The sequence below is a fragment of the Patella vulgata genome, chromosome 1 (genome assembly GCF_932274485.2).
Source record: "Patella vulgata chromosome 1, xgPatVulg1.2, whole genome shotgun sequence".
In the NCBI taxonomy this organism is placed as follows: domain Eukaryota; kingdom Metazoa; phylum Mollusca; class Gastropoda; family Patellidae; genus Patella; species Patella vulgata.
The window spans coordinates 9,457,558-9,484,272 of NC_065879.2; the positions used below are offsets into that span (position 1 = coordinate 9,457,558).

Genomic DNA, 26,715 nt, shown 5'->3' on the forward strand with positions numbered 1-26,715 from the left:
CGTAGATTGCGTAGTCACCGGGCTATTTTCATTATCTGTGGTATTAATCAGGATATTTTTCGAGTATATTTGGGTTTAAAGAAATCTGCAGAATGGTGATTTGGGCGATCAACGGAACATTATTTCCATAGACTGCTGTATGGGGAGCAACTGTATTCACTACTGTTTTATTTTAAGATATGAAGATCTGGATTTCGACAATCTTATAACAACAAACAAGTGGGGTTATATTCCTGGTGGTTTTCAAATTTGAGTTAAGTCTGTGTCACTACAGGTCCGGGGCTGTACAGCGCAGTGGACGCTTACGGCTAGCCCCCGGATCCATTCACTTTATTTGAATTGTTCGTTTGTTTGTGATTTCTGCGTATTGTGTCTTGTCCATATATTTTCTTTTATGTAAATTATGTGTGGTGCAGCCCCCCTGCACTTACTATTATTTATCAAACAGCTAGATTTATGTAAAAAAAAAAATTATTCCCCATAGCTGTATCGCACCTATTTGATTCATTTCAAACAAAAAAAGGTTATACTCTTATTCCATACTTAAAACTGTTTAAGACCCTCTAGTAATTGTTAGGTGGTGGTTAAAATGTCATCGGTTATAGTCTTTTCCTGCTAAATTAAAAGACGCACAGACATACCTGTGGCTGTAGGCCTTTTTGAGTACGCGTTGCTGTCCCGGTCTCATTTACTAAAAAGCTAGTAGGTGAACCCTTTCATTTGTTTCTCTTATGACTGTCAAATATCTGGCCCCTTTTTTATATCAACAGTTCAGAATCGACGGAGTATGAAAAGGAATCCCTGCATTGGCCGAGAAAGTTCATCCAGATTTTCCGGCGTGGTTCTCCCTTGTCAGTGATGCAGGACGGAGGGTCTGACAAGGAAAGCTGTCTAGTCGTTCGGATTGGACGAAAAACCGAGGTCCCGTGTGCACATTGGCGTGCACGTAAAAGATCCCTTGGCAGTTGGAATTCGATATAAGAGTAGGCCGTAGTGCCGCTGTCCGGGCAAAATTTCCCTCATAGCACACTGTATGGCGTATGCCCGTCTTCATTAGCCCAGGTTAGGAGCAGAACAGTAGGACGTTAAACCCCATTTCATTTCATTTCATTTCATATGAAAAGGATATAAGCTGCGAGTCGAAATCGACGGAGACCATATAGCTGTAGTCTGATCCCGAAACATTCGAGGAAGAGTTGTCTGTTCCTATAGCAGTTATCATCCAGTGCAAGTTTCACCGGAAGCGCATTCCATGGCGGCGGATTTGTAGCCGTTGAGACATGTTTACTTATATTATTTCTTGAAACAACAAGTTCAAATTAATTAATTTATGCTTCATTAAATATACATCACAAGCCCCGACGCACTAGATTCGATCATGCATATTTTAATGATTAAGAAGTAAGTATTAGCCTATTTTTGCTACCAATTCTCCACTTTTTAGTTTGTCTCGACTTCCGAATATTTGTCCTCATATAGTCATAGTCATAACAAAACTTCCAGTTAGTCAATCAAGATTTCCCCATTATCGCAACTATATCAACAATGCAAGTCTCATTTTAGCATAATTATTAGAACCAACCTACATTTGACTTTCTTATTCTCTATTCTTTTCGTAGCTTCTTCATCTTGCGGTCTTTGCATTTGTTTTCCAGACCAGGTTTTTGTACGGTCATGGCTCTAGTCTAGGCAACTATAACTATGGACTCATGTAATTGTATGTTATTCCGGTGAATTTAACCTTGTAATTATATAGTATGATTCGTATCTTTACCAAAATTTGTCCAGACGTCATTTAAAAATGTTTGGTGCACTTGCATAGTATTCCAGATTTACTCAATTGACAGTAAATAGAAATTAGCCAATTTAAATGTGTAGCCGTAGGCTTGTCTACAGTAACAATTAGTTCAATTTACAAGTTTACAAAACATACCAAGTTTTACTACTGGTCATGATGAGAAATGGATGTTAACTTGTCAATGAGATAATAAAGATGGCTGTAAATTTGAAGGGCCAATCTCGATGATAATAATTTGCAGAATAAAACTGCTTAATTTTCTGTTAAAAGTCCTCGAAAACCTCAAGGACCTTGAAAAACTAACCCAATATACATTATACGTTTTCAAAACCGTCAGTTCAGGTAGCATTGACATCTGGGGTCGTGTTATACATGTACTTATTGAAAGGATGTGTTGACATAATTACTTGCATTATTTAAAAAAATTATGAAGCTTTTCCCCTAACCTTTAACGTAACGGTTCCTGAAATGATAATTGATAGAAATAGCATCTGCATGCTTATTTGTTCCATTCTGGGGATTTATCACATTTTTGTGACTCAAACCACTAGTGGATAGCTTTTGCCAAACACCTTACAGATCTATAAAAAGGATCATGATTAAAAGGTTTCCCACTATGGATTTAATTGATCTATAATTGAAATTTAAAGGATTGAGGATCAATAGAATGCACACACACCTCACCTCCACCGAAGGGTCTCACAATTAGCAGAAAATTATTACTGTCTTCAGACAAGAAGAGGGGAAACTACTAATTTCTTCCTCCAATTGACCTTCATATTTTTTTTAACAACCTGGGAATGAATAGACCTAGGGAATGAATTGTCCCCTGGGATGAGTTATCCGGGGTCGAATAGTCCTAGGGGATGAATTTTCTGGAGACAAATTATCATGTGCAAATTGGCGGGGTACGAATAGTCCCGGGGATGATTTGTCTGGGGCAAATTGTCCTGTACGCTATTTTAGTATGTGTCTCTGTAAACCACTGTAGGACCACTCTTTGAGAAGGGTTCATAATATTCATAAAAACTTTATGGATTTACTACTTCTTGGTTTATTACATACAACGTTTCAATACTCTTACAGGTACAGGTATCTTTATAAAGCAATGATCAATAATGAGTGTGAGTTAGTTGTATTTTACATCCGCTTCCACATCCATGAGTAAGACAATTTAACAATCAAAACATAACATTAATTAAGACTTATAACAACAAACAATTCCCTTTGAATATGACTTCACTATCTCTCTTATTTATAATAAATTAAAATGGGGATCGTTTAAGGATATTAAGGGTTCATAGAGTTATCCAAAATTTTGGGTAAATCTTTGGATGTTTCAGAAAACATGTTTTCAAAATGTGTGTTTTCTATGAATATCTGGATTCTGGATACATTGTCTTTTCATTGTAACCTTTGTGTTTATGTGTGAATACAAATTAAAAATGGTTTCAGAGCTTCTTGTCCTATCAAGCTGATTACAGGAATATGATGTAAACAATATTCAATGTGATGATATTTGGAAGTATGAAAAAACAGTCTGATTAAAACACAGATCCTATTTCGTTTTGTTTTTCATAGTTCAAAATTTTTTTTTACTGGTCTTTACTACTCTAGGATCTGCAAGAGTTGTTATATTACCGGCATTTTGGATGAAATGAGGGATTAGCCAATGAAACGATCTGTTACGGCGAGTTGTTAAACCACTAGAAATGTCAACTCTGATTGATTAATCAATGTCTGATGTCATAGGGTCAAAAGTGGCCTGTACTACCCCAGACAAGACCTTTCAGTACAACTGGTCAGATCTTCATGTAGTGTAGGCCATCAAAAGTATAAAAAAACCGAAATGAAATATAGATCTCTATTTTAATCAGATTGATGAAAAAATAGCTTATTATAACATGTCTTTCCAGGTTAAAACCTAACCTACAGAAAAATCCCTGTGAAATTAATTTTAACTTGAATTTAAAATTTTAAAATATATTTTTCAGTTAAAATGTGTGAAATAAACACTACATGTACATAGATCCATTAAATAATGTATCCTGTTCCAAAATCTAAAAACATACCTAGCAGTACAAGTCATCCAGCAAGAGGTAAGGTTTTAATGATTGAAAGGCACATATAGTATGGAATTGATCTTGAAGTCAATGGGGAGTTGCCGTGGCTGATGGAGTAAAGGAGAGAGAGAAATGGGGTTTAACATCCACTCAACACAAACTAGGTCATTTCGGGACTAACACATGGTTTTTAATTTTATTTCAATAATTGGCTTGCGCGTAGGGGCACTGGGTCGCTAACCAGAAGGCCCCAGGTTCAATCCTCGTGTTAGCTGATAGTTTCTCCTTGGCAGTGATGCAGGACAAATGAACAGCAGCTAGTCCTATGGATCAATCTGATTAAAACACAGATCCTATTTCATTTCGTTTTTTATGATTTAAAATTTCGTTTTAGTTGTCTTTACTACACTAGGACCGGGAAGAGTGTTATATAACCCGTGTTCTGGTTGATGTGAGGGATTAGCAAATGAAAATGTCTGTTGGTGCTCGGAACTGTAGGTATCCCACTAGAAACATCAACGCTGATTGGTTAATTGAATGTCTGACGTCATAGGTTAAAAAGTCGCTTGTATGACCCCAAACACGACTTTCCACTAAAACCAGTCAGATCTTCATGAGTGTAGGCCATATAGATTTGTATTTTAATCAAATAAAATGTGACAAAAAAACGTGGTTCTGGGTACATGTTGATACATGTATATACTTGTATGTAAAAGAATTCATAGCATAGTGCCGCTTTCCGGGCAAAAGTTTTCCTCATAGCACACTGTATGGCGTATGCCCGTCTTCATTAGCCCAGTCGGAGCAAAATAGTAGGACGTTAAACCTCATTTCATTTCTTCAATGGGAAGAGGATTACCAGTCTGAGCCTGATTATTATCAACCAAACAGACTTATCTCCCCTGTCACATGATTTCAAGTTGCTATGGTTGATTTTAAAAAATTACAAGCACCAAGAATCACACAAATATCATTAAATAAACTTAAGTGACTGCCAGATTTAACTGTACATGTACATCCAAGACTCATCAAAAAGTGATAATAGCTTGTTTGATAACACATGACACCATTATAGGGAATACAAATTACTTTGGAAGCTCATATCTGGCAACGTTTAGACAAGGATTCTTATGTCTTTATCAAGCAAAGAATGTCTAAACAAAAAGCGTTAGTCAATTAAAAGAATATTTGCCTTGTATATAAATGCTGTACAGAATGCACTTTCCTTGTCGAATTATGAGAACTTAATTTTACTGTATTAGATACACGTACATGTACTACCCTGACATATGCAGGATTTCTAGAGTAGAGGGTTGTGGAGAGCATAGAGCAAGTCATACAAAATTAGATCTGAATTTTCGTTCTAAAAATGAATTCGGGACTGTTGTTATATTTATGATCCAATAAGATTAGTAAATTAAGGAATCGTCATCATTTTATTGATTTACGCAATAACAGATATCTACTACATGTATTTTTATATGCTCACATGGAAATGTGGCCATATCTTGCCGTCACCCCTGTCAATTGGCCGTTCATAATTTGTTGTGAACACTCTACAGACTACTTTTATCATCATCTGATTTAATTTCAATAATTGTCCCCTGCCTTACGAAGAAAGCAGGGGACTATTAAAATGGGTTCGTCTGTCTGTCTGTCTGTCACACTTTTTGGGGCACAATAACTCTCCTTCTAATTGACCTAGAATGTTCAAACTTGGTGTAGATGTTATTAGGTCAATGCCTTGATAGGTGTTTATTAGGTCAATGCCTTGATGGAGTGTGAAGATGAGCATTTTCTGCTTACGGTAAGTAGAGATAAGCAATTTGATTGGTTGATTCTTTGGGACACGATAACTTTAGTTCTAATTAAGTGAGAGTGATGAAACTTGGTGTATAGTTTCATTACATCAATACCTTGACTAAGTTCGATGATGAGAATTGTCTGCTTAGGCTAAGGAGCAATAAGCATATTGATTGGTCAAGACTTTGGAACATAACAACTTGATGTAGATGTTCGCCTTGACTGAGTTCAATGATTAACATATCGAGCTAAAGCTAAGCAGAGATAAGCAATTTCCTTGGTCGATGCTTTGGGACAAGATAACTTTGATTCTATCTGATAGAGAGTGATGAAACTTAGTGTATAGTTGATTATCAGTTTGTTTGCTCGATGCTATTGAAAAAAATAGATGTGCGTTAATAAATATATGTGTCATCAGCCTCACTGTTGGCTTGTTTCTGTTAAATGTTTCTGGAGGCCCTTGTTTCACTTTGTTGTACCTTGTGATTGCTCTAATGCCAAAAGTTATCTTTCAATCAGTAAGAAATTTGTATGCATCAATTGAAGTAGTAAAGCAAAGATGCCCATCGAATTTCAGCAATTTCTATTAATTACATCTAGAGTTATGGCCCTTGTTTCACTTTGTTGCACCTTGTGAACGCTCTAACGACAAAAATTATTATCCGATCTGTATGAAATTTATATGCAATATTTAAATGAGTGAAACAAAGAAGCATATTGAATATCAGCAATTTCTGTCAATTACTTCTAGAGTTGTGGCCCTTGTTTCACTTTTTTGGACCTTGTGAACGCTCTAATGACATAAATTATCATCCGATCTGTATGAAATTTATATGCATCATTTAAAATAGTGAAACAAAGAGACCTGTTGAATTTCAGCAATTTGCATTAATTACTTCTAGAATTAAGGCCCTTGTTTCAGTTTGTAGACCCTTTTATTGTGAACTCTCAAACATTGGAAATTATAATCTGATCTGTATGAAATTGTCTTGTAAATGCCTGGCAACCTATCTTACAGCATTGTACTACTCCTTTCTACCCATATATCTAGCTGTACATGTTGTCATGCACAATATAAGGTATGCTTAATCTTTTCAGAACATTTGCTTTTAAATGTCTTTATCTGGTTAGGCCTTGAAAGGGAATGGCAGTATTTAATATTTAATTTAACATTCTTTATTGAATGGAAATTACAACAGCCATCAATAAACCAGATAAATGCTTATAACATTAGATAATTTTCTGATATACCAGTATTAAAGATATTGCCTTGTTAAGCCGTTGATAAATCTGATAAATGCTTTTAACATTAGATAATTTTCTGATATACCATTATTAAAGATATTGCCCTGAAATAGTTTAAGCCATTGATAAATCTGATAAATACTTTTAACATTAGATGGTTTCTGATATACCATTATTAAATATATTGCCTTGAAATAATTTAAGCCATTGATAAATCTGATAAATACTTTTAACATTAGATAATTTTCTGATTACCATTATTAAAGATATTGCCCTGATAAATTCTTTTAACATTAGATAATTTTCTGATATATCATTATTAAAGCTATTGCCTTGAAATAGTTTATAAGTCATAAAGGGCATGGTATGTATTTAATAACATAATTTAAAAACAACTTAGCAAATAAATATGTTTATAATCTCTAAAGTACACAGTCTTTTAACCGGGATATCTTTGTTAATTCTGAACGTGGTATAAATAAGGTATTATTCGAAATAATGAAAAAATCATTATACATATACGTGTATAGCCATAGAGTTGTAGCTATATGTATAGTCTATATCATTCTTTTACTGATCTAAGTTACATGAATGTGACAAATGTGGTTTATGGCTGGATTTCTATACAGATCAATCTATTGTTAATCAATGATAACATTAGTCCGAGCTGTCTTGAATATATTATTAAAATGAATACCAATCTAACCTTACTATAATAACAAGCTTACAACAATGGAATATATCTGAATACTTTTATTTGGCATTGTTCCAAACATTTTATTTGATAGAAATAATATTTATTGATTTCCTAAATTGAAAAATTTAGGGTTAGCTATTAAAGGAACATGCATAGTATACTCCTTGCAGTGTTTCTTTTGATTAGATCTAATTCCACTCAGACACTGCTGTAATGAAAGCAAATTTCTGTCCTAAATTATGACTGGTCAATAGTCCGATTAACAACCAATACCGAACTGCGTAACAATATCATTCGGGTTTAAACAGAGCACCAGATATGTTTGCATAACGTTACATCATGACTCACGATATTTACGCCCAATAAACGGGTACATCGCAGAGTATTGCAGAAAAACTAATTGCATGACAAACGAGGCTATCAAAACAGCTACAATGTAAACAATACTGCTTGGAGACGAACAATACTTTTGCCATTTTTTAATACCTTAAATCACTTTCCAAAGTTTTAGGGAAGATCCCAGATTAAACGAGGATCAAACACAGGAACTCCCATGTTATCGGGCCAATGTCAATATTTTGTAAAAGAAGGACTGTCATTGAGTCAAGTAGCATGGTTTCGATTCCCTGCTTACATGTATATGTGAGACGCCTCCTCGCTAGCCTGGAGGTCGGGTGTTCGATCCCTGCATTGGCCGAGAAAGTACATCAGGATTTTCTTGTGTGGTTTCTCCGCGTCAGTGGTGCAGACTGAAGGGCCTGACATGGACAGCTGTCTAGTCGTTTGGATGAGATGAAAAACCTGAGGATGTGTGTATACTTTGGCATGCACGTAAAAGATCCCTTGGCAGTTGGAATTCGATATAAGAGTAGGCCATAGTGCCGCTTCCCGGGGAAAATTTCCCTCATAGCACACTGTATGGTGTATGCCCGTCTTCATTAAGCCAGTAGGAGCAGACCAGTAGGACGTTAAACCCAATTTCATTTCATATTGTTATTGCATTAGAAAAGAACTCTAGATATACAATATAATTCAACCTTGAATTGAAATGTACATAAGATAAATAATAGAACGATGAATAAAGTTAATATGCGTGATAGAATAATGATAGGAGTATAGACATCTAGACTCGTATTATAATACTCTCTTATTGTCCGTACCTCGTTTATCTTATAAATTACATAATAAAAAACATCTCAACAAGTAAATTACATGTAACGAAAATTCCAGAAATGCAATAAGTTGTGAAGTATTGATTTTCATAAACCTGTTCCAATTGCATTAAATTAGTCGAGATTAAAAAATCAGATTGTTGCTTTGTGTAAAGGTGAAATTTATGAAACATTTTTTTCTTCTTTTTTCAATTAAAGCCATAGGTTCTATTTGGAGATATCTAGTCAATAACTTGAATAAGTCAATAAATGCATTATATACACCTACATATGTATCAATAATATTAATTAAATTATCTACATGTTAACTATACAGGTATGTTAATAAATAGTATATTTTAGGTTATTATTAAGCTTAGTACTGGTGTATAGTTCCAAGGACAACTGTCTAGTCGTTCGGATGGGACGAAAAAACCGAGGTCCCGTGTACACATTGGCGTGCACGTAAAAGATCCCTTGGCAGTTGGAATTCGATATAAGAGTAGGTCGTAGCGCCGCTGCCCAGGCAAAATTTCCCTCATAGCACACTGTATGGCGTATGCCCGTCTTCATTAGCCCAGGTTAGGAGCAGAACAGTAGGACGTTAAACCCCATTTCATTTCATTTCATTTTTTGGTATATAGTTCGGTACAAGTGTCAAAGTACTAAGGACAAAATTTCAAATTAAATATGCCTGTTCATCACAGTACATGTACCTATGGACGAAAATAAGTTATTTAGTTGCCAGTTTATTCACCTGCTTAGTTGCATGATTTCTTTAACAACTACCAGTTCTGTGTTCTTTTATGCAAGCAAATACATGTATATTGCATTCAGCTATTTTTGTAAATAACTTGTAGAGGACCTTGTGAATGCTCAAATGACAAAAGTGATCATTCGATCTGTATGAAATTTATATGGATTAATTAAATTTGTAAAACAAAAAAGCCTGTCAAATTTCAACAATTACTGTAAATTACTTCCAAAGTTAAGGCCTGTGTTTCAATTTATAGAACCATGTGAACCCTCACTCAAACAACGAAAATTATAATCTGATCTGTATGAAATTGTGTTGTAAATGCAGCCCATTATTTACAAAAGAATAAATATGCGGCAACCCTTGTCGACTGTTCGTATGATTTAACTGCTGTGGACGTATGTTGTTTCATTGTCTGGCAACCTATCTTTATCCCATTCATTAATGTCTGACATTTTGTTAAGTGCAACTAGAGTAGAATCGTTAATTCCAGACCTGGCAATACAGTGCAATGTTCTCGGTAGAATCTTTTAAGATTTATTGGGATTGTTCAGTGGAGCTTAATTAAGAAGGAATGGTATTGAAATTTTTTTTCTTTATCCAAGGAGTTAGTCAACATTTATTTTGAAATTTACTCAATACAGTTAACTTCTTGATGAAATAGTTGAAAATTTGTGCTAAGGATGACCAATTTTAACTTGTGAAACAGGACAATCACAAGGTTATTGAGTCATCCTGTGTAGCACTATCGTCGTTGCGACATTGTTTTTAAATTTATAGACAAAGAATAGAGAAATTAGATGACTTTATATGTCATTAATTAATATATTTGGCAAATTAATAGTTTCACACATATTCACATATATATTATATATAGTGTGTACTAAATCAACTTAGTCTGTAATTGACAGTTGACACATAAAAAGAGCTATTTAGCCAAAGCATGTGTCAATAAAATACCACCAAATTACACGTGAGTGGAATTATTCTAATTGCGTCATTGGGTTTTAAGTAAACAATCATATCGTTAATTGCACAGGTTCAGGGCCATGAACAGGCTTTCTGTGCGTGATATGCAGGAATCTTATAAAAGAAATCATAGTAAAGATTTAAGTTAGACTTCCATTAGATTCCAGAGAGGTTTCGTTTTTTTATAGTTCAAAATTTCGTTTTACTTGTCTTTACTACACTAGGATCTAGAACAGTTGTTATATAACTGGCGTTTTGGTTGAAGTGAGGGATCAGCCAATGAAACGGTCTGATAGGGCGAGTTCTTGGCGTTTGATGCACAGAACTGTGGATAAACCACTAGAAACATCAATGCTGATTCATTAATCAATGTCTGGCGGCATAGGGTCAAAAGCCACTCATATGACCCCTGATGTGACCTTCCAGTACTCATAGGAAGTAGTCACAACAAGTACATGTAGGTGTCCTGATCTGGTCTTAAATTCTGATTTTGTCAATGTCATTATTTATCAAGAGTTATTGTCCTGTTTGTCTGATCAATGGTGTAGATATTATTCAACAAATATTTTGATTGTCAGAAGAATTACTGTAATAAATGTACAGAAGTCATTGGAAATTGATTTAACTGTAATCCAGGTTGGCCTCATGTTTTATTTTGATGATAAGTAGAAAAGGCACGCAGGCAGTTTGCCAATCGATTGATAAGTCTCAATAAATAGACAATAAACGGAACCCTTTTCTATAAGTAAGTAAATACACAAGGGTGATTTGGATATTTCATTGCTGACCTTTTAATGGTTTATTCTGGAGTCATAGATCTTTTCTTTCAAACAGCTTTATAGCTAACTAAACAGAAGTTTATTTTTTTTATGTTTCTTAAACGTTTATTAAACTTATCTTGTAAATACCTTTCAGATTTCAACAGTAAGGAATGCGTAGATTAGAAGTTAAATACTCTTATGAATTAGATAAGAATTTTATTATTCAAATTGATTTATTTGTACCAAAAAGAAAACTAAACTATAACTTCCTAAAGTTATTTTTATACTCTCACATTTTCATGTGGACGTATATTGTCGTCGCCCCTGTCCGTTCGTCCGTCCAAAATTTGTTTGTAGACACTCCACATGTCACAATTCTTATCCGATTTTGACGAAACTTGAAATGTAGGTTTATTTTCAAAAGATCTGGCTCCTTTTAATATTAGCATGTATTGGATCAAAACTTATTGAATTATGGCCCCCGATTTACGGAAAATCACGTTTTTAGCCTGTACGCAAATATAGTAAAAAATATGTAAATCCAAGGTTGTGGACCCTCTAGAGGGTCCCAGATTTCTATTTCTTTTGATATTTGCGCATATTGAACCATAACTTCCTGGATTATGTCCTCTGATTGTACAAAAAAACACCTATTTTTTAAAGCTTGTTATCTGTCCATCTCTTGTAAAATCAAAATGTGGGCATATCTTGCATGGCAACTGCTTGTTTTCTCCATAAAATGGGTGGTGAGTGCCTGAATGCTATAACATGTGCTCTTTAGATCATGACTAAGGTCTTGTACGTGACAAGGAGGAGGGTTTCCTACCCAAGCTTATGGTTTTTTTCTTGGGTTTTCTCTTCCGCTGCTAAAAAAACCATACAATAACAGACAATTATTGAAATACAATAATGTTGCAGGGGCGGATCTAAGATTTTCCGCACGGGAGGAGGGACAAGAAATTTCCGATCTCCATATTGATAGTTCTTCCACGACAAGCAGTCTGGAGGACAGCCTAAAAAATTTTGATAAATATGGAAAGATGTAGATGCCCTTTGGACAAATTACACTAAATATTTGATAATTATTTTTGACATATTACAATTAAATATTTGATAATTATTTTGGACAAATTTCACTAAATATTTAATAATTATTTTGGACAATTTTCACTAAATATTTAATAATTATTTTGGACAAATTACACTAAATATTTGATATTTACATGTATTTTGGACATATTACAATTAAATATGTGTTATTACTGATATTTATTTGAAGGGTCATTGATAAGAGTAAACTGTATGGGATTATTGTATTTTCAAAGTTAAATCTGAATACATACCTGTAGTTTATCATGTGTATTGTAATATATCTAATGTTTCATACCTTTTTGTACTTACCTGCATATTAACATACTTGTATTTAAATAGGTTATTGAACCTATATTAACATATTTGAAGTGGTTAATTATAATTTAAGTCAGTGTATATGATAATTATTATACTAGGATTAGATATCTTACAACTCAACTGTAGTTTATACAATTAATCCACCTGCTATGACAAGACAGTGTATAGTTTTGCAGTGAATTCTTTTTCCATCATCGTTTGCAAAACTAGCATTATTGCTTACATGTTCGTGTAACCTCATCTTCAATAGAAGGCTTGATTTCACTTTAATTAAGTACATCTTATCAAGGCCTTTACATAATAGCCAGCATATTTCGGCACTAATTTCGATAGGGAACAAGCCCAGATTCCTCGATCGTCGCGAATATCAAGTCTCATGCTTTCAAGCTAAAAGGTCTATCTGTGATAATCGATTTGCAAAGTTCAAGGTTCATTCAATGTCAAGGTTTCCATGGAGGTCACTATGTCACAACCTCTGATTGGATTGTAGATAACATATCTATAAGTTCTGGAACATAGCTATAAGTTCTGGAATTGTGAGAGGGTATCACATGGCTAAGTGGGTAAGACACTGGCTCGCTAGCCTGGAGGTTGGGTGTTCGATCCCTGCATTGGCCGAGAAAGTTCATCCAGATTTTCCGGCGTGGTTCCCCCTTGTCAGTGATGCAGGACGGAGGGCCTGACAAGGACAGCTGTCTAGTCCTTCGGATGAGATGAAAAACCGAGGTCCTGTGTATACAGTGGAATGCACGTAAAAGATCCCTTAGCAGTTGGAATCCGATATAAGAGTAGGCGATAGTGCCGCTGCCTGGGCAAAATTTCCCTCATAGCACACTGTATGGCGTATGCCCTTCTTCATTAGCCCAGTATAGGAGCAGAACAGTAGGACGTTAAACCCCATTTCATTTCATTTCATTTCTTTTTCCATCATCGTTGCAAGGGGTGTTGGATGGCCGAATGGTTAGCACGTTCACGCTGTGTTATAAGGTCTGTCATTGAGTCAACTGGTGTTGTTTTGATTCCCCGGTTGTACGTGACAAGGAGTAAGGGGGTCGCCTGTCCAACCTCGTGGGTTTTCTCCAGGTCCTCCAGTTTCCTCCCACTGCTAAAGACCCCAACGAGCAAGCGAATTATTGAAATAAAATTGAACCTAGTTTGTGTGAGTGGATGTTAACCCTCCTTCTCTCTCTCTCTCTCTCTCTCTCTCTCTCTCTCTCTCCTGGTTGCAAAATTAGTGCTATTCAATACATGTAGCCTAGTCCTAGTTTTTATACTCCACATATTTGTTTATTGTTGTCACCCATGTCTGTCAATCAGTCCGACCTCCACAATTGCTTGTGGATGCTCAAGAGGCTTTTAATTGACTTTAAATTTGTACACAGTGTTTAAGTTCACCAGACTAATCATTTTGTTTAATTACTGCAAGAATCACATACATGTAATACGCTTAAGAAGAATAATGCTTTTTTTGCTTCTCCAAGTTTGTATTGAGGTCATCTTGAGAATTTGGAACAGATTACAGAAGCTGTCTAAATTTTTGAAACTATATTTAGATTATTGTGTTGAAGTTAATGGATTGCTTTTTTTAAAAAATGTAATATACATAATCAATATAGGATGTGCAGTGTATTGTTGTTCTCTACTAGTACAATCATCTTTTCTTACAATCTTCTATTATTTACAGATATTTCTTTGTCTCTTGAATTGATGGAAAATGAATGTACAATTTATGAATCATTATATAATTGCGTTGTATATGGTTCAGTTGACATTATCGATATTTTCAAAGATAACATCTCAAAGCGTGGAAGATATGCCAGAAGTATTTATATCTCTGAGAAAAAAAAAATAGCCTTAGCACCTTATCAGGGGCGGATCCAGGAATTTTTGCAGGAGGGGGTTTGTCAGGTTCCTGAGACAATGTATCCCTCCCCCCCCCCCCCTGCCCCGCCCCGCATGGTCTCTATCATCATTTTGGCGTATATACATACACATTGAGCTTTTTAAACAGAGAAATCCAACATCCTGTTTAGACGTCAATTTTTATTATGAATTAATGCAATGACATTGTGATTCAATTTCATGGATGCAAAGCATTAATTGTGATATCACATAATGTCTATATTATTATCTTGTGCTTTGAGTGCCCATCCTGTCCCAAATCTGACGATAAAGGATAAAGAACACGGTCGAGAAACTTTTCTCATAAAAAGTGTTGATTTACAAAAAAAATTATGTAGCTGAGCAGGGGGGGGGGGACCCACCAAACCACCTCCTCTGGATCCGCCTTCAGGAAATCTGATGTCCCTTGTTTTATTATCCCTATTGTTATACAATGTTATAAAGCTTGCAGCTTCAGTTTTCAGAGACGTTGTACAAGTTGCGATAGGATGTCACATCAATATAGGGGGTTGGATGGTCGAATGGTTAGAGCGTGCGCACTGTATCATAAGGTCTATCATTGAGTCAGCTGGCATGGTTTCGATTTACAGGTTGTATGTGACAAGGAATAGGGTCGCCTGTCCAACCTTGTTGGTTTTCTCTGGGTTTCCTCCCACTGCTAAAGACCCCCTATGAACAAGTGAATTATTGAAATAAAATTGAACCATATATTAGTCCCGAAATGGCCAGGTTTGTGTTGAGTGGTCGTTAAAATCCATTTCTCTCTTTCTCTCTCACATCAATATAAGCAAATATACAAATATCTTAATGTCTATACTCAATCTTTCACACCAATTTTTAAAATCAATAGGGTTCAACCTCAAGCCAGGACATAAGGCACTTGTCACAGACTTTGTCAAGTACAAATTATCAGACAGTGTACAGTATATAATGATTCATCCTCAATCTGAAAAAGAATAGGGTTCATCCTCTCAGTCTTAATGCTTCACACTAAATTTGAAAAAAAAAAATCCACAAAAAAATCCATTTATAACTGCCTTTTTCGGTGTTTGTATTTTAATATTTTTAGCCTTTATCTGACACGAAGGTTAATATGTCAGTGCATGTACCAGTTCATTATTGTCAAGTACATCTAAAATCAATATTTCCAGACCTGATGTAGGAATTTTGAAATTTGATCTTATCGAACACTTTTTGGGGTTTATTAGAAGAATGCTATCAGGGAATTTTTTCGACATGATAGTTACATGTAAATATACTATCTGATAAAATAGATTAGCGAGGTTAATAAAAAGTTCATTTACATGTGACTGAAAATTTTACTCTTTTTCATTCTGTGCAAATAACTGTCTTTATTACCTTTATTCCATTTCTGTTCATTATCAAAGTTTTCTTGGCCTTATCTCCAAATATATAGTACATTATTGCCTTTATTCCATTTCAGTTGTCTTGGCCTTATCTCGAAATATATAGTATATTGTAAGACATGTTAGAACATATTAACTTTATCTTTTCAATAATTCTCTGTCATTGATCATTTACTACTGTATGTGTATGTATGTATGTATATAAGATAGATTATTTATACTGTTGTGTGGTATAGTCATATTTTACTGTGGTATACGAGTCATATTTTACTGTGGTATACGAGTAGTATTGGACTGGTTTTATACTTAATCCAGATCTTAAGCTGTGGATTTATATCTCTGGATTTATTTCGTATTTTATTTTTGTTCTAGATATTTGGCCATGGGATACCGATGAACAATTGAAAGCTGAGGTAAATATGGATTTTGCTTAAAGAATAAAATGATATGGTTATTTTTAATACTTTTTAATGGGTCTAGGAGCTCAATCTATAAGTGTTTTAAAGAGTTCTTTGTCAAGAAAAATCAACAGTACTGAGAGATTTGTGTAAATACTTGCCTTGTTAATGCAGACATCGATTTGTAAATTTCCTTCTGGTGTTTATCAAGAAATATTTTGTTTTATTTTGATAAATTTCATAAGCATTTGTCCAGTGTAGGTGTACTTTCAATACCTAGACATAAATCGCAGAAACTTGTTGAAAGCAGATTATCATGTCAGTCAGCAGATTATCATGCCAGCTGGAAGATTATCATGCCAGCAGATATCATGCCAGCCAGCAGATTATCATCCCAGCCAGCAGATTATCAGGCCAGCCAGCAGATTATCATGTCAGTTAGCAGATTATCATGTTAGCAGATATGCCAGCAGCAGATTATCATGCCAGCCAGCAGATTATCATGCGAGGTTTCATCTGTTGTTTTTGTTCATAGGAGCCACAGAGACTTAGTGAGTAAGGGCTGGCTCACTAACCAGGAGATCCTTTTTGCAGTCCAGGTTTTGGTCGAGAAAGTTAATCTGGATTGTCCATCTCGGTTTCCTTGTGTCAGTGGTGCACGGGAGAGGTATTAGCTGGGAACTAATATTTCAGATGGGACGGAAAACTGAGGTCCCATGTACGCGCCAGAGTGTCTTCATTAGCACAGTTGTTGCAAGAAAGTGGGACATTAAAAACCCCATTTCATGTTCCACAGGACTTCATTAAATGAGGGGGGGGTGAATGGCCAAATGGTTAGCATGTGCGTGCTGTATCATAAGGTCTGTCATTGAGTCAACTGGTGTGGTTTCGAATCCCTGGTTGTAATTGTATGCGACAAGGAGTAGGGTCGGGTCGTCCAGTGGGTTTTCTCCGGGTCCTCCTGTTTTCTCCCACTGCTAATGACCCCTACGCGCAATGCGAATTATTGAAATAAAATTGAACCATGTGTTTATCCTGAAATGACCTGGTTTGTGTGGAGTGGACGTTAAACCCCATCTCTCTCTCTCTCTCTCTCTCTCTCTCTCTCTTTGGCCGAAAGAATACTGGATACGCCATATTATGATTTGAAAGCTGTAGAACCGTTGTTTGACAAAATGTCCCTCATAGCACAATCTATTATCCCAGTTGATGCAGAAAAGTAGGATGTTAAACCCTATTTCTTTTCGTTTTAAGGTTAGTGTAATGTAATCTGTAAGATGACTTTCTGTTGTGTTCAGGGGGGTTGGATGGCCGAATGGTTAGTATGTGTGCGCTGTGTCATTGAGTCAACTGGCGTGGTTTCGAATCCCTGGGTGGAGGTAACAAGGAGTAGGGTCGCCTGTCCATCCTCGTGGGTTTTCTCCTGGTCCTCCGGTTTCCTCCCACTACGCGCAAGCAAATTATTGAAATAAAATTGAACCATGTGTTAGTCCCAAAATGACCTAGTTTGTGTTGAGTGGATGTTAAACTCTCTCTCTCTCTCTTGCGTTCAATATCATAGTTTTGCTTTGTAAGCCAAAAAAATAAAAGGGTTCATGAGTTGACACTGGTCACAAGAATCATATTGATTTGATCACCAATAACTGTATAAATAGTGGACATGATTAATTCAACAGATATTGTAAAATCTACTTGTAAATGTAGTGAACTATTTACCTATGTTAACATAGTCTGATTCTCTTAAGATCAATAATCCATAAATACTCTTTTATTCTCACTTCAATAATAAAAATGTTTTTCAGCCTCATCAAAAATTCTATATGTTTTGAATGCGTGTATTCCCTGAGCCATGGTTAACACAGAGGTTTTCTTTTCTTTACCATAGATCAAGTGTGACATACCTTTTATATATCGTGAACCAATTTATTCACATACAAATTCAGATGGAGGTCAGGTATTCGATCCCTGCATTGGCCTAGAAAGTTCATCCAGATTTTCCGGCATGGTTTCCCCTTGTTGGGGATGCAGGACGGAGGGCCTGAGAAGGACAACTGTCAAGTCGTTCGGATGGCACGAAAAAACAAGGTCCCGTATTCACTTTGGCGTGCATGTAAAAGATGCCTTGACAGTTGGAATTCGAGTTAAGGGTAGGCCGTAGTGCCGCTGTCAGGGCAAAATTTCTCTCATAGCACACTGTATGGCATATGCCCGTCTTCATTAGCCCAGTTCGGAGCAGAACAGTAGGACATTATACTCCATTTCATTTCATTACAAATTCAGATTCGCCATGCAGCGCTGGTACACTTACCAACTGTAACACATGCATGTACTGTATGATAACCCACTTACCAACAGTAACACTGTATGATAACCCACTTACCAACAGTAACACTGTATGATAACCCACTTACCAACAGTAACACTGTATGATAACCCACTTACCAACAGTAACACTGTATGATAACCCACTTACCAACAGTAACACTGTATGATAACCCACTTACCAACTGTAACACATGTATGATAACCCACTTACCAACAGTAACACATCAACATGTCATTATTTATGTCGCATGGTGATGGCACTGCAGATTGCGTATCTTACAAAAATGCTAAATGCTGATATCCCTTGGGTATATATATATAGAATTGATGATTAAATTGAATAGTTTTCATCTTAGTGTAGTATTTCTAAAACATTTGTAGGCCTATGTTATGAACATAATTGTGTCTTACAAGTGTCTGTGTTTTGTGTGCAGGATGGGGAGGGCCTGACAAGGACAGCTGTCTAGTCGTTGGGATGGTACGAAAAACCCAGGTACCGTGCCTACATTGACGTGCATGTAAACGATCCCTTTGCAGTTGGAATTCGACATAAAGAGTAGGCCATAGTGCCGCTGCCCAGGCAAATTTTCTTCATAGCACACTGTATGGCATGTGTCCGTCTTCATTAGCCCAGTCGGAGCAGAACAGTAGGACGTAAAATCCCACTTCGTTTCATTTTCTATGTTTTGTATAAGAACAGTTAAAAGGTTTACAAGTTTTACAACGCGTTGATCAATATTGATTGATTGACAGTCAGAATGAAGATTGTCATACTCAAACTGTCAACGAATAGTAATATTGGAAATACAAATAGCTATAGAATCTTAGTGCGTGGTAGTATACTTAGTACTTCAAGTTCTTCAGAACTTATTTCTCTTTTGTACAATATTCAGCTGGCTGATTAACTTGAATGGGTTTTTAGTCTGTAAGGGGTGGGGTGGCTGATTTGTTAAAGGTCTGTCATTTAGTCAAGTGGAGTGGTGCTTCATTTCCCATCGTTTACGTAACAAGGTGTAGGGTTCCTGTACATGGCTCATACAACCTAGGTTGTATGAGTGGAAGTTAAAATCTCTCTCTCTCTCTCTCTCTTGTGAGCAGTGTTGTCTGTTTAATTTATTAAACTAGAATTTGTTGTTTTTTCTTTCAGTATAATACCCCGGTTGTATGTGACAAGGAGTAAGTTCGCCTGTCCAACCTCATGGGTTTTCTCTGGGTCCTATGGTTTCCTCCACTGCTAAAAGACCCCTAAGTGCAAGCGAATTATTGAAATAAAATTGAACCATATGTTAGTCCTGTAATGACCTGGTTTGTGTTGAGTGGAAGTTAAAACCCCATTTCTCTCTCTCTCTTTCAGTTTAATAATGAAGTAAGTGGTAAATCACGATCCAATGCATCTAGAAGGAAGGTGTTTCGTTTAGGTGAGTAGAAGTCCATCATGTTATCTCTTTCATGTTAAGGGGGGAAGGGGGGGCGGTGGAGGGTCGAATGGTTAGCTCGTGCACACTGTATCATCAGGTCTGTCATTGTGTCAACTGCTGTGGTTTTGATTCACTGATTGTACGTGACAAGGAGTAGGGTCGTCTGTCCAACCTCGTGGGGTCTCTCCGGGTCCTCCCGTTTTCCCCCCACTGCTAAAGACCCGTAAGTCAAGCGAATTATTGAAATAAAATTGAACCATGTTTTAGTCCCGAAATGACCTGTTTTTTGTCGAGTGGACCTTGAACCCCATTTCTCTCTCTCTCTCTCTCTCTCTCTCTTTTCCATGAATTGAAAGTGCTGCGGTATACCCGCACTGTTGTCTTTCTATTTTGTTAGTGGGGCAAACTCTAGCTCTACACCTCTGCATGGACTATATTTGTCCGGCCCCGATTTCACAAAGTATTCAGACTTGTTAAAAATTTACTCAAATTTCAATCACTGTTTATGAGAAATATCTTTGATCCAGAAACACAAAACTTTGCAAATAGTTTCTTATTGATGTATTTGATACATTAAAACAACAAAAGTTTTATAAAAAGCTATATTTTAGTTGAAATAAAGCAAACAATTTTGAGTAAATTCTTAACTGAAGTCTGAGAATGCTTTTTAAACTTGGGGGCCTGTTAATATTAACACTTACAAGACCTGCTTAGAGGCAAAGATTATTCTAGATGAAGTGTAAGCTGATCATATAAAGTTTTATTTATTTGAGCAGTCCAATTAAACAATTATGATATAAATAGTTGTGATAGTAAACAGCCTTGGTTTGAAGTTTGAACAGTCCAATTAGACGATTATGTTATAAATGGTTGCGATAGTAAATAGCCATGGTTTCAACAGTCCAATTAGACAACTGTGATATAAATGGTTACGATATTAAATGGCCTTGAGGAAGAACTGTTAAACCTGTAAAGGGATCTACAAATTAATAAACCGCCTTTGTTTATCTACTTTTATTTTCCAATCTATCTTACTTGACTTTTGGTCTAATTATACACGATTTATGGCCTCCATATATTGTTTTGTTTATTTTATCGCAAAACTGAGTAAATAGAATTAATGTTCGTTCTATTCTAATATGGTATTTTATTGCTGTAATAAAACACACTATGCACATACTTAACAAACACTACTGATTCTAATGGAACTATTTAAACCACTCATTTCAAGGAATATTAAATGGCTCTAGTCTTTTCTTTAATATATACGTGCTCATGTAGGTGGGGAATATAAAGGCTGGGTTATTGTGGATATATAAAAAAGAGGCTACTGTGATCTATTGAGTTATATTGTACCTCTTGTATATTTGAAGAGTTATATTAATATAGAAATATATACAGTACTAATAGAATTATAGCTGAATAATAATGAATGGATTGATTGAAGGTTTATTCATGAATATATGTAGTTTTGATTTATTGGAATAGCCATAGTAGGCCCTTGTATTTTCTGCATAATTTAAGTAGAGCACATTGCGGTATTAACTTCTAACAGTGTGACTTATTGGTTATTACAGTATTTGATGTAATGAATGGGAATATAAATAATTTTAGAATATACATGTAAGTATTTATAGAACTTGAACCGTAAGCTGAAGTAAAAGGTACATGTAACACAAAAGAGAATGCAGAAAAGATGAAAGACAAGAACATTCTAGATCCAAATTTTTTAATGTAATGAAATGAGCAATGTACATATTTGATAAAGTTGATTTAAGATTTGAAAAAAAAAATATAATAAGGTAAATGTGCATGTATAACCTTATAATTAAGTAGTGTTGCTAAAGACGAAAGTATCTTCATTGAAACGTAATGTGTATCCATAAAATTGTACCTTGTGCTAATATGATCAATTACTAAATGCCAATCAAAGAAGAGTGTTGAAAAAGTTCGGAATATTATGTTGTGTTGATTTTCATAGAAGTCTTGAAAGATCAAGTTCGGAATATTATGTTGTGTTGATTTTCATAGAAGTCTTGAAAGATCAATTCTGGTTGCAAACGCCATGCTATTGAAGGCCATGCATCATCTAGTGCAAGGCACCATGACACAAACAATAGAGGAAACAATCTGTAAATAGAGTGACATTGATGACATACAGCCATAACTGTGCATTCATGAATATACTGATTCAAAGTTGAACCATTGCAGTAGGATTAACGACAGTAGGATGTTAATTGAGGAAAGATATAACATGAAAGTGTAAGTAAAGTGGTCATGTGTCATGAAGGTTTCAGTAGAATGGTAATGTGTCATGAAAGTTTAAGTGGAATGGTAATGTGTCATAAAAGTTTTAAGTCGAATGGTAATATGTCATGAAAGTGTAAGTAGAATGGTAATGTGTCATGAAAGTGCAAGTAGAATGGTAATGTGTCATGAAAGTGGAAGTAGAATGGTAATGTGTCATGAAAGTGCAAGTAGAATGGTAATGTATCATGAAAGTGCAAGTAGAATGGTAATGTGTCATGAAAGTGCAAGTAGAATGGTAATGTGTCATGGAAGTGCAAGTAGAATGGTAATCTGTCATGAAAGTGCAAGAAGAATGGTAATGTGTCATGAATGTTAAGATGATGCGACTGGCATGGATTGTATCGAGGTATATGAAGCCTGAAGTGTTCACAATGAGTTCTTTTTTTTTAGACTAGTAGAATGTATTAAGTAATTAGGATTAATGGCTTAGATAGATTATAAACTGTGTGGTTAATCATGAATATTGTACCTGGGTTTATCTGGATTATCCTTTATTAAGGTACCTTTATATTACTTCATGTAGCTGATTGACACAATTCTTATTTTAAGATTTTGGTTCATTGGATCTATGTGCTACCAGTCTTCCATTAAAACCCAACTTCATACTTCATTTAATCTTTAGTATACTTCTATATCCCTTATTTAGATTCAAGTTAACTTTACTCATTTTGGTGTCCAACCTCGTGGGTTTTCTCCGGGTCCTCCGGTTTCCTCTCACTGCTAAAGACCCCTACGCGCAAGCAAATTATTGAAATAAAATTAAACCATATGTTAGTCCCAAAATGACCTAGTTTATGTTGAGTGCACGTTAAACCCCATTTCTCTCTCTCTCTCTCTTTCTCTCTTTTACTCATTTTGATTCATTTTGAATTGAATCCTTCTATCCTGCATTTTGATTCGAGCTTCATTTATATATCTGTCGGCATGATTCTCCATTGTCGTTAGATGGGACAAAGAACCAAGGTCCTGTGAGCACATTGGTATGCACGTAAAAGAAGCCTTGAAAATTGAAATTCAGTATAAGATTAGGCTGTAGCGCCACTGTCTGGGCAAAATTTCCCTCATAACATGCTGCATGGCGTACACCTGTCTTCATTAGCCCTTTCGGAGCAGAACAGTAGTTCGTTAAACCCCATTTCATTTCTTTTATATATCCACCATTGAATCTTTATATTTCTATCCCACATTTTAATTCAATTGATCAAACTTGATAGTTAGCTGTTTATCCAAAATTTTGATAGACAATGAAAATACATGTAAAGTAAAATCAACATATGTGTTTTTTGATGATCTTCAGTCTGTATGAAAGAAACCTGCAGCTGTTCATGTATAGTCCTCACCTCTGTGGTGTTGGCCATATCATTTCTTATCTATATGTAAAATTACTAATTAGGAAAATTCTGAATGTGTTTTGGACTTGTAAATGTTAGGAAATTATATAATGTATTTTTGAAACCAGTAAGATTGAGATATAGACCAAATCTGGAAATCAATACAACGTAGGGATTAAAGACATTTGAAAAATATGAAGTAATGTTGGATGTGGCCAGTAGTGTCTTAATGACTTAAGTATATTGTATATGTGTTCATTCATTTAAGAATAGGCTTTTATGCACTTGTTAGTTTATTGACTTCAAACTACATGTATGTTGTTAAATATTTAAGGTTAATTTAAGCAGGCCTTATGCAAGAGCTAAATCTGCTGATTGAAGCATTATTTTCTGGCTTCAAATTTTATATAAATTATTTAGATATTTATTCACATTACAAGCCAATATAATCAACACTAGACCATCAAATGGCTTAGATATTGTGTGGATTAGGTCATGCCCGCCATATCTTTGTTAACTGCTAATGTGGATGCCACTCACATAGAGGACAATTGAAGGAATGAAATTTAAGACTTTGGTCATTATCGTGACAATAAGCTATTTCTTGTCAAAATTTCAAACATTCATAATTTGGTTCAAAATAAAGTAATTGAACTGCTTCTTTCAATATATTCATTTTTCATTATCTGTTTTGCCAGCTCTATCTCTATCTTGCATAATGTATCTTTAAAGCTGTTCAATTTTCTGTAGTTTTATAATCTTTCTACTTTGTAGTATTTGAGAAACCACTGTGTTAAAATACCTATACTGCAAATGATAATCTATTAATTGGATAAACGCCAATATTGTGGGTTATTTATTACTACTGTGCTTTACTAAGCTGGGTTATTTGGCTTATCTGGTTATTTAATAGATTTATTGAAACACAATATAGGTGTAATGTATGATATTTGTAACGATATACAGGTAAATTTACTATAATCATATTGTCATTTAATAGATTTATTGAAACACAATATAGGTGTAATTTATGATATTTCTAACGATATACAGGTACATTTATTATAATCATATTGTCATTTAACCTATTGTTATGATAATATTTTCAAGAAAAAGAAACTTTCTCATTCAGTTTTCATGATCATTTTGGTCAGAGGTGAATCTGTTTTTGTGGTGGTGGTTATAATTCGATCAGGAATATTGTGAAGACATCAAGAATACATTAATTGGATTAAATTATTTCGATGTTTAAGAGGTGAATCGATTCATCAGTTCGGAAATTTGAGATTGTTTAGGGTTACTAATAGAATAATGCAATTTCCTTTCCAGACAGGACTACGCTTCGGCAGTCATCATCTATCTGGATAACTCATTTCCTCTCCACAACTAATAGGATTTGGTTTCTGGTTAGATTTTGATGTATGGCTTTAATAGCTGGAGATCTTTCATTTGTGGCAACAATAAATTTGTCGATTTATTGGATTAAGTTCCGATTTGCTGTTTAACTTCCATTCATAATTAAATCATGAAATAGATAATCGAGACTATGTTTTTTTTATCCTACCAACTTCAGTAATGTCGATGATGATCGAGGCTTGGCTGAAAATTCAATCAGTAAAATCTTGGTTCATAGTGGATCAATTTGACTGAAATTTTCAGCAAATTTCCTTTATAGTATCTAGTTTTTAACTATTAATATTATAGTGAGAACTGCCAGCTCTTTATCTAATCTCCCATAATGTATCTTTAAGCTTTCGAAACAAAACTACAATGGTATAGAGAGCATGCTTCATCACTAGATAATGTAGATATCACATTACGTCAACCAAGTTTATGATCTTAGTTGTATATAATTCACAGAGTTTTAGAACTTGTTCCCCCCCCCCCCCAATGACATTGTATCATTTAAGTGGCTTAACTACTATACTTTTATTTTATTAATTGAAACTGAGTTTTTGCCCAAAAAATTATCAGTACAGATAAAGGTTTTCTTGAAATGTGTGGCCCAAATGTGATATGATTGTATTCTAAATATTTATTTTGTGATTGTATGCTAAAACATTTAATAACATTTTGATGATGTGATTAAATGCTAAAATATATTTATTTTGGTGATGTGATTGTACTGTATGCTAAAACATTTAACATATATATTGATGATGTGATTAAAAAATTTAATATCATTTTGACGATTTGTATGCTAAAAATATTTATTTTGATGTGATTGCATGCTAAAAGATTTAATATATTTTGATGATGTGATTGTATGCTAAAACATATTTATTTTGATGTGAATGTATGCTAAAACATTTAATAATTATTTTGATGATGTGATTGTATGCTAAACATTTAATATCGGATACATGTAATATTATGAGTTATAATAACGCTCTAATTTGTACATAGAATTGAGGTGGCAAGTGTTAAGTGTTAATTGGTCCATTAGAGTTAAAGATTATGTTATAATGGTATAGTGTAAATTATCGACATAGTTCAGTGGATTAAAATAATCTGTTATCACATTGTTTGATGATGTGTTCAGTTCATCTTTATTTATATTTTATTAATCATTAATTGTCAGTTTCATTATCAATACATGTACTGAAGTAAGACTATTCGAGAAAAATAGATCAAGTGAATTACGAAAATTAGATAAAAATAATAATGAATTATACATCGTCATCTCAGTGACACATCCTATATAAATTGTTAAAGTCATTGTTTCTTGTCAGATGGCACTAGGAAATCGTTACTTTTTATTTTTTCTACATTTATACATGTTTTGTTTGCTATATCTACTCTCAATACTTATCAGTTCATAAGTTTTGTGTTTTAACTGATATTGATTGGTTGTCAAAGCATTCGATTAAATAATCGTAACTTGACACTGAAAATGATGCCCTGATCGTGCGAGGGGTGTGATGACATTTCAAAGAAATAGGAACCCTAGAGATTGTTCTTTTGGTTCAATAAGCTTGTATGTCGTGAAGGAATATAGTTAGAAGGTATG

General features: G+C 34.8%; 1 protein-coding gene across 1 annotated transcript in view; it reads left to right on the forward strand.

Moving 5' to 3' along the window:
* Positions 1–16,243: 16,243 nt before the first annotated feature.
* The window catches only part of LOC126812203 (centrosome-associated protein 350), a 52,244-nt gene continuing 41,772 nt past the window's right edge, over positions 16,244–26,715 (forward strand). Inside the window, exons 1-2 of the mRNA XM_056102094.1 lie at positions 16,244–16,336; positions 20,001–20,064. The gene's annotated coding sequence lies outside the window, so the exon portion shown is untranslated. The remainder of the gene's footprint in view (positions 16,337–20,000; positions 20,065–26,715) is intronic.